Source organism: Passer domesticus, chromosome 6, assembly GCF_036417665.1.
Source record: "Passer domesticus isolate bPasDom1 chromosome 6, bPasDom1.hap1, whole genome shotgun sequence".
Lineage (NCBI taxonomy): Eukaryota > Metazoa > Chordata > Aves > Passeriformes > Passeridae > Passer > Passer domesticus.
The window spans coordinates 10,760,477-10,772,245 of record NC_087479.1 but is presented as its reverse complement, the minus strand read 5'-3'; the positions used below and the strand labels follow the sequence as shown (position 1 = coordinate 10,772,245).

At 46.0% G+C, this 11,769-nt stretch overlaps 1 protein-coding gene across 4 annotated transcripts in view; it reads left to right on the top strand.

Moving 5' to 3' along the window:
* Positions 1 to 1,389: 1,389 nt before the first annotated feature.
* TRAF3 (TNF receptor associated factor 3) overlaps positions 1,390 to 11,769 on the top strand; it is a 69,279-nt gene continuing 58,899 nt past the window's right edge. For 2 of the 4 annotated variants that reach the window (XM_064423291.1, XM_064423290.1), the window contains exons 1-3: positions 1,391 to 1,575; positions 1,814 to 1,948; positions 2,547 to 2,602. The gene's annotated coding sequence lies outside the window, so the exon portion shown is untranslated. Of the gene's footprint in view, positions 1,576 to 1,813; positions 1,949 to 2,546; positions 2,603 to 11,769 lie in introns of all 4 variants that reach the window. The other 2 variants (XM_064423292.1, XM_064423293.1) reach the window with 2 other exon arrangements.

The window sequence follows — 11,769 nt, the reverse complement described above, 5'->3', positions numbered from 1 at the left end:
CAGCACACAGGAGGGAATTAGCAGTGCGGCCAGGCTTCGTGATTTAGCGGCTGGTGAGGACAGTGCCGGAGCTAGAGATGTTGAGGTTTCAGGGCAGCGTGGCGTGGGCGGTGCGGAGAGCCGGGGGATATGAAGACCGAGGAGGGTCAGGATGGATTTCGGGACGCGTGGAGATGCTGCAAGCGGCAACTATGACGCAAAGCTTGTCCGTTCAGGATCACGCATCCAACTGTTCCTCCCTAGTGATCCCTCGATAAACAACGTCCAAAAAGGACGGTGACCTCATCCCACTGAAATTAGCCAAACACCACACATTTCTCCGTGTTCAGCTCTGCACATTCCTTAGAGCTGCGGCTCTCCCGGCTGCCAGCCCCACCGCTGCACCCAGGGCTCCGAAGGCCCCTGTGGGGCAATTCCTCCAGCCCACCATGGACCAAAGGTCCGGCTAAACCCCCATCCCATCCCCGGCTGGGCATTCCCGCCTCCGGCTGAGCCCCCGCGCCGCTTCTGCGCCAGAGCCGCCTCTCCCCCTCCTTCCCTCCCTCCCTCCCTGCAGCCCGGCGAGGCGGCGGGGACACGACAAGCCACGACAGCCACGGATGCCCCGAGTGAAAGCGTGACCGCCGGTACGGGCGGAGCACACGCCCCGGCCGGGACACGCTGCGCAGCCAGCGGAGCACGACGCAGGCATTCATTTCACCTGGCTGCCGGGAGCGGCAGGTTCTGTGGGCTGCCAGCGCCGCCCCCTTTCCCCGCTCGCCCGCGGAGGGGACGCGGGCGCTGCTCGCACCCCCGGGATCGCCCCGCAGCCCCTGCCCGCCGCCGGGGCTCGGCGCTGGCACTACGGCCGTGGCTGCCGGGGCGCCCCGGCCGGGCTGCCCTGGGGGTGAGCGGCTCTGGCTCGCTGCTCTTTCCTGATCTCTTCCAGACCCTTCTCCCGCACCCAGCTGCTGTTTTCGCTCCCTCCCGTTCTTCCCAGTGGTATTTTCTTTGTTTAATAAACGCTGTTGTGTTCGAGGCGCCTCTGTCACCGGGGCTGCTGCACCTCCCCCGGGACAGGCAGGGGAAGCGAGCGGCTCTCCCGCTCTCCCGGAGCCCCGCGTCCCGGCGCCATCCCCCGCGCCCTTCCTTCCCCCAGCGCCCAGCAGCAGCGCCCGCGCTCGGGCCGAGCCCCCCCGGCTCCGCCGGCACCGCGCCGGCCCGGAGCGGGACGCGCCGCCCGCCGCAGCCCAGCCCGCGCCTCCTTCCCCGGGCGCGGGGCCCCTTCGCCCGAGCCGTGCCCGCGGGAGGGGGTGACAGCAGCATCAGGTGCAGCCGGGGCCAGCGGCCAGGGCAAGCCCGGCCCCCGGCTGCCGCCTGCGCGCTGAGCGGCTGTGCCGGGCCCGCCCTCGGTGATTGGGAGGAGCCGGGAGAGCAGCGGGCTTCGCCGGGGATTTCCAGCCCGAGCGGGCGGGAGAGGAAGTGCGGGGCGGGGGGAGACGGCGCACAGCGGTCGGGACTTTCCGCCGGGCTGGCGGTCGCCTTCGCCCGGCTCCAGCTGCCGCCCGCCGCCCCGCTCCCCGCACACGCTCGCAGGTAGGGCGGCCGCGGGGCTCGGCTGGGCTCGGCTGGGCGGCGGAGAAGGAGGAGGAGGAGGGAGGGCGGGAGCTTCGCTGCCGCCGTGGCGGCGGCTCCCGCGCGGGGCTCCGGCACCGGCCGCGCTCGCCTGCCCGCGCTCGGGCGCTCCGGGCACGGGGCCGGGGCCGGGCGGGCGGCGGGAGCCGGGGGCGCTCTGGCGGGGGCACTGAGCGCTGACCGAGGCATCTGCTGCCAGGCAGGGGCCGAGCGCGCTGCAGCCGCAGCCCGTGCCGGGACCTCGGCGGCGGCCGGTGCCCGGGGACAGATCAGCCTGCGGCGGAGCGGCGCGGACTCTCCTGCCCGGACGCACTCGCACTCCAGGGCTTTGCAGGTGCCCCTTTTCGCTTACTTATCCCTGCCTCCCCCTTCCCTCCGCTGCTCCCCTCGCTCTCTGCCCCGCTCCCCGCGGTGCGTGTGCCCGTGCGGGGCGCGGAGGGAGGCGAGGCCAGGAGCGGAGCCGGGAGCCGCGGCGGCGCTTGCGGCGTTTGATGTGTCGTTTGAATGCAGAAGGCTCGCTCGCTCCTGGCTCCCTCCATATGCAGTGCTGGGGGCGGGCCGACGGCCTTTAAAGGGGCATTGCCGGCAGCGCCGCGCCTGGCGCGGAGCGCGGTCCCGGCTGCGCGTCCCCCCGGCTGCCGCTGCGGCGGAGCCCCCGCCGCTCCCCGGCCATGGGGCTGCGCCCGGAGCCGCCGGAGCTGCCCCTCGTCGGAGTTGTGTTTTCGCAAAGTCCGCCTGCCTGCACCGGCGCTGCGCTATCCCCGTCTGCCTGCCGCGAGCGGAAAGAAAAAGTGTTTTGTTTTCACGCCATTCATTTCGTGCGCTGATTCGCGACGCCGCGTTTTAGCGCGTTGAATGAATCGCCGTGTTGTAGGTTAGGAAAAAAAAAATCATGAATGTTTAAAAGTTTATACTGAGTCATTCCTCTGCAGATTAACCTATGACTGACTCATAATCTGAGAACTGCAGTGGCTTGTAAAATAGGAAGGTAAGGCATTTACGTCTTGATTTATTTGTGTCTTTTGAGTGCCTGAGATCTGAATTACCTGCAGAAAATCGGGAGAAATTGTATTAACGTTAAGAGGCATAATCTCATGTTCTGCCGGTCAGAGCTTGTGTGTGACGTGACGGACTGTATGTGCTCCTCTGCGTGGATCTTCAGCACGCATTAGGGCATCTTTCATCTTTTGCTGTTTCTGTAGTAGTAAAATGTGGGAAGTTCCAGTGATACAATTTGAAATATGCTGTCTCTGGGTCTGTGACTTCTCTAGCTTGTTGAGATCTGAGCCTTATATGCTTTATATTGTAATTTACGTGTTTTCTGTTTTTTGAGTGGAATGGTGTGTTTATCCTTGCAGATTTGTCCCATAGGATGCACGTAGCATTACTGAGCACTAATCTGGACTTGCATTCGTAGACTGGAAAGGAGTTTAGTGCATGATGCAAAGGCATACTAGCAGTGTCTAGCTTAGACAAATGAAATAGTATAATTTGAAGTAGTTAGTAAACATCTGCATTTAAAATGGCCATTGACTTGCCTAGAAGCCTGGATTAAAAGGCTGCACTGATGGTTGTTCAGAACTGGAGAGACCATACCATATACTGTATGTTGTCCTTTTTAACGAGCCATTGGCTCATACCACATGTGGATTGAGATCCAAATGCTATTTGTGGAGATTAGGGAGAGGGCTATTCATTTAAGGTGAGAAATACTTGAGCATTTGGACGGAATCAGTTTTTTATGGCTGCCCTGGGAAACCCCTTGTCTTAGAGCTTGGTAACGGAAACATTGATGTATCATGAGCTTGGGCATTGCGAGCAGGCAGCACTAGGGGGTTATAAAAGTTGGGTTGTTCCAGCACGAGAATGGTAGGTGTTTTACTGAAATATGACTTGGTGAGTTGCTTCTAATAATAGCTGGACCTAGAATATAGAATCATAAAGTGCATTCGGTATCAACGCAAATTAATTCTAATCAAAAGGGGGTGCTAAATGACTCAGTCTTTAGGCTTTCCTGAAGTCCTCCTGTAATTAAGTTTGATGATACCAATTTTGAGAAGCCATTCTTGCATGGATTCCGAGAATTTGAGTATCGTGTAAGCATATTTACTGTTGATACATCAGCATCAGTGACCAAAGATTATTTATGAAGTCTTACTAGTCCATGTAAATTCAGTTTGTCTTTTAAATGATCTTGGGATCATGTTGTATTTTAGGTCTTTACATTGTTCTTGTCCATAATGAACACTTAAGGAGAGAAGAGGAATGTCTTTTTGGTACAAGTCCAGCTCTTCTATAGTAGATATGGCAATGCTGAAAATACAAAAAGCCAAAAAACTTGATTTTTGATTGATAAGCAGCTGATCATAGTTCTTCAGATAAAAAGGCAGTTTAAAAATAGGAATGACTTAAATCTATTCCAATCCTAAACTGGCCTTGTATGAATAGATATTGTAAAAACACAACATTCTGATCTCTTATCTCTTAGATGATGTAGTTACTGGATTTTGTTAGGGTTTTTTATTATGATAGTGTTTCTTAGTTGAAGGTGCTGCATATTATGATGTGTGAAGATGGTTCATTACACATTGGTTTCAGGTATCTGTACACTGATGCAAAGTTCCTTTAAAGAATTGCTAAGGCTTGAGTTTGTGTATGTTTGTTTGTCTCTTTAAGCTGTGGATACTTTCTGAATAGGATGCTTGTGTCTGAAACCTCCTTGAATTTTTGTTGTCTGGCTCAGGAACACCAGAAGTGGTGGGAGAAATTGTAGATATCAAGATGAAATATGGGGAAAAGAAGCCAAGAGGAGGGAGAGTTGTGTGGTTTTGTGCAGCAGAATAAAGGTGTGATTGTAGTACAAGAGGGAGTGCTGTACTTGCACTAGGTTTTATCTTAAAGTTTTCAACCTGTGGTGATGAAGTAGTGTTGTAGAAACTACAGTAGTAAGGGGCTGGCAGAGAGGATATAACTGGTTTCCCAGCTCTGCCTGCTGGCATCCCATGCCCTCATAAATGGATAGTTTAGGGTGAGTATATTTAGTTTTGACAAATCACAAATGTTTCATTTTTTTTGGTCTTTTTTTCTTGCGGCAGGAGGAAGGACTAGAGAATTGGGAGAAAAAGGGAGTCACCTTATAATGAGCTATCATTAGGTGCCTACAATGTAGGAAGATGTGTTCTCTCTTTTTGTAATGGGAAAGAAGAGAAAAGGATATAAATGCAAGAAAGCTCTCAGGATATCTAAGGGAAGTAAGGAAAGTATCCAGTGGAAACATCTTAGAACTTAAGGAGAAAATGAAGCAAAGGATGATTTTGCTATTGAGAATTCCATATGTGTCTGAGTGAGGGAGAGATATTTACCTAGTTTTTGAGGGCGTTTGTTTTCTTCATGTACATCTTCTCTTCTGGAGCCCTGATGGAAAAATATCATTGCCACTGTGACTTCAAATTGCTACTGACTGTTGGCTTTGTAACTAGGTTAACAGGGCGAGTGTCTCTAAAATTATATACAACAACTGTAGGTCACTAATCCTCTCCACCCCCCAAAAAATGCTAAGCCTTTGATTTCCATGCTGGTGTTCTTCCCCGCTGCTTTACTCTGCATGTATAAAATGTGATTTCAGTACAATTTCAGGTTCTGCTGTTCATCTAGTCAAGGCAGCTTGGGAAGCAAAGTCTCAACATGTTTGTGTGTGCAGAAGTTCAGTATTGTGTGTGTGTGTGTGATGGATTCCATCCCCTGCTCACTCCTTCTACTGAAATTTGGGGTGTTGTGTACTTGGGCATCAAGATTTGAATTTTTGCCAGTTGCAGGCTATAGAATCTCAGTGGGCATAGCAGGAGTGCCTTAAGTTGGAATATTTCATAGTTCTGGTATTATTTTATATAGTTTCATAAAATGTTGGTTTGTAAAATAGTTTTCTTTGATGTGTAGAGGAAACATTCTGTGGATTGCCATGATAAAAGTTGCTACTAATTCTGTACTAATGTATATGCTCTGAAGTGAATCTTTTCATGCACAAATAGTAAACATTTCTCAAAAATATTTGTGAAAGATGTCATGAATCTTCCATTTTACATGTTTTAGTGATGACTGTAGGTACTCGTAATTAGAAAAATTTAATATTTGGAGTAATACTGGACTTCTGTCTCATGTTTTGGTTTCTGCATCAATGAGAAAAATATATTTTTGTAGATAAAGTAAGATATGCACACGGAAGACAAGCTCAAGTCTTTACAGCTTTCTTAGGTGTCTAGGAAAACAAGAAATTTGGATTGCATCTGTCTTGCAAAGTGTGTTGCAGATGTTAGTGTAAGATAAGTGCCTTCTTGGCTGCCACTTTGTTTCTGCAAGCTTTGACATCTCTCAAGAAAGAGAAGATGGTCTGCTGCAGGTGCCAGTGTAAAACCAGGAGACCTGGAGGCTGGGCTTTGGCTTTCTGACGTTCCTGCAGATGTGTGTACTTGGGGCCAAGCCAACAAGGGGCTTTGATGTCGCAGTGCTGAGTGATGTGACATCATGTCCGAGTCCCAGGGGCAGAAGGGGGATTCCAGCCCAAGTTTCCTACTTCCCTGGGGAGCATTCTCATCATCAAACCACAGGCCAGTTGAGAGTAGTGTCACTTCCTTCTCTTAACTTTTTGCCATGCCAGGAAAAATCAAAACTCAGTGTGCCTAAGAAAAGGGGTGAGAGGAAGCATGATGTCTCAGTCAAGTGGTCAGGACTTTTGTTAGGATTAGCAGGATGAGTAAAGACTTAGAGTCTGCTGATGTTTCATCCTCTGTTGTTTTGTTTATTGTTTTCTCATGCATTTGAACTTGATGTTCTTCCTGAGGTTATCAATGTTGTCAGGATGTTTTCTTAAGTGTGGAATATGTGCTAGGAAAGAAAAGAGAAACTTGGATGTTGTGCAGGTTTAGATGGTAGCTGACTGGGGTTCTGAAAATAACTTTGATGCAGCTATTTTGTGTCCAGCTTCTTGCTCCATATACAGACCATTTTCCTAGGCTGCAGTAACATGGGAATAGCGGTACTTTCCTATGATCTGAGGACATAAAAATGATGAGGTGCTGAGACCAGCAGGGCAGTGCAGGCGTCATCTGTTGATAAAGTGAGTGAATTACAAGTGCTGTGTGGAGGCATCCAGTCCTGCCTCTCAGCAGAGCTGTGCCCTCCTGCCCCGTCAGCGTCCCGGGACAGGAAACAGCACAGCACTTGCTTTGCTCTTCCATTGATGCCCACAGCAAACATGCAGTGCTCTGTGAAGCTGGGTGTACAGGACAGCATTTTTTCAGTGGTAGTTATTCCCGTGCTTGTACTTGTTCCTGGCTTTCTCATTTGAATGTTCTAGAAAAGTAACATTTTCTTACATATTTTATGGAGCCAGCTTGCATGGTACTTGTGCCACTTTGTAACAGCAAAGCTCAGCGCATAAACCAAATTTTAGCAATGTGAATGGATTTTGTTTTGTAACCTGATCTCTGCCCATGTGAGAGAGAGATAATTAGAGCAATTATTAGAGATTTTTATAATGAAGATCTTGTGTGCTGTACCAGATTGACTGTGCCCACTCTGTGTCTTTCCACAGAGAGGAACCTTGTAAGAGTGGGTTGCTTTGTGTGTTGAGGCTTGTGAATTAATGACTCGCAGATGTAAGTCTTATTTTTGCCCAGGAAGTATAACTTCATCATTTTCATTTAACTTGTTCTTGTTTTAATCTACTTTAAACCATCCCAAGTGACTCCTCTTCCTGCATTTAAGCTCTTCAGTTACCAATGGATTGCTCTTGTCTGTGCTGTAGTTCTCTTCCATCATGTTTGTCCAAACAGTATAAATGCTCTTAATTTCTCCAGCTGGTCCTTCTGATTCTTAGAAGTGACTTATTTTGACCTGATTTCGATTAGATTTCTTGCAATTTTAGAGTTGCTAACGCATGACTTTTATTCCAAGGTGGTTTCATCCTTGCACTTGAGCAAAGTGACTGCATTCTCCCCTTTACTTCCATTTATGTAATTTTTTTTTTCCCCTTGAAATACCTGTTTCCAGGTACCTATTTTCACACTCTGGCAAGTAATTTCTGTCTGCAAAATCCACTTTTCCATGACCTCTCTGTAGCTACCTGCTTCTGTGATTCCCTGGCTGCCCCACCTCCCACTCCAGGTGAATTAACGTGCTCTGCTCTTCCAGGTCACCCAAGATACACTGCAGTGTTCCCTAGAGTTGTCTGAAGTATCTATGTCTATGATTCTACACTTGTACACCTGTTCTTATTCCATCCTTTCCACTGTCCTCTTTTCTGTTCAGGGAATGTTTTTATCATTGCAGCTGTTGTGGTTGAACTTGGTTAGGATACCAGTTCCGTATTCAGTAGATGAAGGTAAAAGTCCTTGTGGTTGTAAAGTGCCATGTTCTCAAAATATTGCCATCTGGCAGTGTGAGTAGGAGGAGGTTGGATAACTAAATAAATGAAGACTGCTGAGTTGCATGTGTGCATGTCTAGCAGTTTTGGAACCCTTTGATGCAGTAGCATTTCCATTGCATTCTCCAGGTTAGTATTTTGTTGGGGAGCGGGGAATAAAGGATTTGTGCTAACTTCATTTGAAGTTAATGACATGCAGAATCCCTTGAAGTCAGTAGTGTCCTGTTCTCTGTCAGGAGTTGAATCATGTTTCTATCTACAGAACCTGAGCATGCTATAGTTCAGATTAGCAAATACATCTCACTACTCACCCATTGTGTCAATATGTGATGGAAATGCCAATGAATCCTCTGCTGTAGTTCAGCTAGTAGATATTGCTGTTGTGTTGCTCATACTGTTTGGCAGGTGGTTTTTGTAGCAGTGTGGTTTTCAGCATGGACAGAAGAATTCTTTTGGAATCTCTAGGAAGATAAAGCAAGTATATTATTGTTATTTGAGCATTGAATTTCATCAGATATTTTTCACTAGTTGGCACCATAAATTTCCCCTATTCCTCTTTCCTTCTTGCAAATTCCTGAGAACTGCACTTTCATTTTGAAAAGGATTATTTAGACATGCAACTTTCAGTATTTTAGCCAGTAAGTTCTTGAGGGAGTTTTGGGGGATTTACTCTTCTGGTAGTTTGTGTGGTTTGGTTGATGTTTGGGATTTTTTTGTTGTTGTTGTGTCGGGTTTTTTGTTTGGTTGGTTTTGTGTATGCTTTTGTTTGCTTTGTAAAGTCAGATTTAGGACAAGCAAATAAATATCTACCCACTGCATTCTGTGTATTTTTGTAGAGGAGACTCTCTCAAAATAAATGAGGAAGAAGCTTGGAATGATCCTGTTTGTGTAAATAAAGCTTTTAGTACATATAGCCAAAGTATGATGGTGTAATTTTACAGAATTAATGACTGAGATTTTGGTGGTGTTTTTGTTTAGGTTTTTTTTTTTTTTTTAATATGAACTCTCAGTATATTAGTTGACTGTTTTGAGATGAGCTTGGGCAGACAGACTTTGAAAGTCCTCTGAGCCATACATAAAAAGGCAGTTATTCCAGAACAAGTGTCCATGTGCTGAGTTAATTGGAAAAGTTCAATGTAGTTGAACCCTTCCTTACAGTGTTGTGATTTATATAATGAACACGGAGGACAAAAGGCAGTGAGGGAAAAACCGACTTCTTGTGTATCCAGTTGTACATAAGTTCTGTCATGTCTGTTGGCAAGAGATAAATGATGGGTGTTTACAACAGGCATCATGCTGCACACTTTATTGATGCTTACAATAAATTGCTGCACATCTCCCATCGAGTGTTTTGTAGCAGGATTGCAGCCTGAAGATGTCTGGGAATGCATAACTTCATCTTAGGTTGGGGTTTGTCTATGTTCTGTACACTTCAGAGGTAATGACACCTCTGTTTTCCTTTCTGAGGGCAAGTTGAAACATGCCTAAGGCAGCTGGAACTGCTGCACAGTTATTGTTGTTTGGGTTTTTTTTATAAATTTCTAACTAAAATCTTTCTAAAATCTTATGTCCTGGTTAAACAAAGATCTTGTGTACTTAAGAAATTTCTGTATGAATGCAATGTGGGTGTGTGCAGAAAAAAGACTCTGATTGTCTATGGAGAAATGGTTTGGCTTCTCTTGTAGCTAATCAGATTTTATAGGGTAATAATTAGGCCATGTGCTAAAGTACCAGTTGTTAACACCTCCAAACTCAAATATTTGTCATGTTAAAGAAGGGGGAAAATTGGTGAGCTCTCCATTAGGTGGTGCTGCTGGGATTGAAATATTTATATACCCAATAGAAGCAGGCTTCTGCCTAGAACTATTTACATGTCTGTATTTTTCTTTTTAAGGTCTCTTTATTAAAATAAGCTTTTCAAATGTAGGAATACTTGCTAAGGTATGGGTTTTTTCAGTTTGAAGTGATTAAATACTAAAAAACAGGCTGTCATCATGGGAAGGAAGTATGGAAGGAATCAATCATATGCTTTTTGTGTGGGTGATTTAGATTTTAGCAGCTGCCTCTGTTGCAGCTCTCATCTGTGCAAGTGTTGACTCCATTATGTTCATACCCTGCTGCCATGTAGATGGGGATACTGTAGCATTAAAGAACTGCAGTCTCAAGAAATATTTGATCTTAAAATCCCAAAATTAATTAGACTATTACAGCAAAAACACTCAAAAACGCTCTTGTGAATCTTTTGAGTTCCTGTGATCTCTTTTACTCTGTCTACCAGCATTGCATTTTAAAGAGCTGTGTTGTGACTTAAACACATCATGATGGTCTTTCTTTGCTTAGGCCCTGACTGACTACTGACTTTAGAAAAACCTAAGGGAGCAAAGATAATGCCAGCACACACAGGCACTGAGTACCATCTTAAATGCTGTAGGTTGTCCCCTGTGGTGTGAAGTTGATGCTCGGAAAGAGAGCATATGAGATACGGTTAAACTCTTTATCTACACAAGACTTGGCATCTGGAATTGTACTAAACACCTGTGATTAGACACTTGTCTCTCTCTGCAGTAGTTAGAGCTGAGATACGAACTAAATTAAAAGTGAATTTGTTAAGTACTCTGCTGGTAGGGTTGCTTCAAAGATAGCAGAATGAGCTTGCTGAGGTCTTTGAATTCTCCCACACCACAGGGCTGTAAGAAGAAAAAAAAACCCAAACTTAATTTTTAGAAATGGTGTTGGCCAAAAGCAATCAAGTCAGTCACATTGGGTTCTCTTTTCATTACAGGTAGAAGTGATTTTAGTGTGATTTACAGAATCAAGATCCAGCTAGCAAGAAAAGTTTAGTAGCATTGAAAAGCACTGAGCAAGAAATGCAAGAGATGCATTTTTTTCGTAAGAAACTGAGACTAATCCTTTTTTCTTTCTTTTGAAGAAGATGTAGCATAGCAAAAATCCACTTCTTAGAGTTAGAAACTTTAAATAATTTCAGTTCTAGCAGCTGGAAGCCTAGCTTAACAGTCTTGACCTGAGTTTAACAGCTGTTGAAGTGGTGTGAGAGAGCCAGTGGGTGTCACATGCAATTTTCTGTTTTCAAAGAGAAAAGAGAGAAGTTTGCAAAAATCTTTGTTGGCTTTCTAACCTTGGCCAGGATTAAAATGTGTGATTGTCAGATGCACTTAGTTCCTCAAAATATTAACGGTAAGTAATATAACAGGTTCAAGTAATACGCAGGGGGATGATTCTTCTTGATCTTGATCATTTATTTTGGAATAACTCAGTGTGATAAGTGGAAAAATGGACAAGTTGTTGTGTGAGAGAACTTGGCCATTAGTGTTTTATCAGTTTGCTAATAATAACTTAGAGCTGTCTAGTAATAACCCTTAAAGGGGCAATTAAAAGATTGCAGCTGTGATGTCCAGCCATAAGATGTCGTATCAAATGTGAACTTGTCCTTCCTTGGTGATGTGATTGGCTTGGTGAGTGGGGCCAAAGCTGAAGGTGGAAACCCATCAGGAAGGGAGAAAATTGTGCTTGGTCACCTTGAATAGAAAGCCTTGATTCTGACATTGTCCAGGATAGAGTATGGAGAGAAGGCTAATAGAATTTTGCACTGTTTTAGTAGATGCATAAAAATTAACAAAACCTGGCCTTGCTTCCTCCCTCCTGCCTTGACTTTCAAGAGTTGGGAGACTGACTCTGTTTACAGGCTAAGATTTGTCACTGCATTTTGCTGTGCT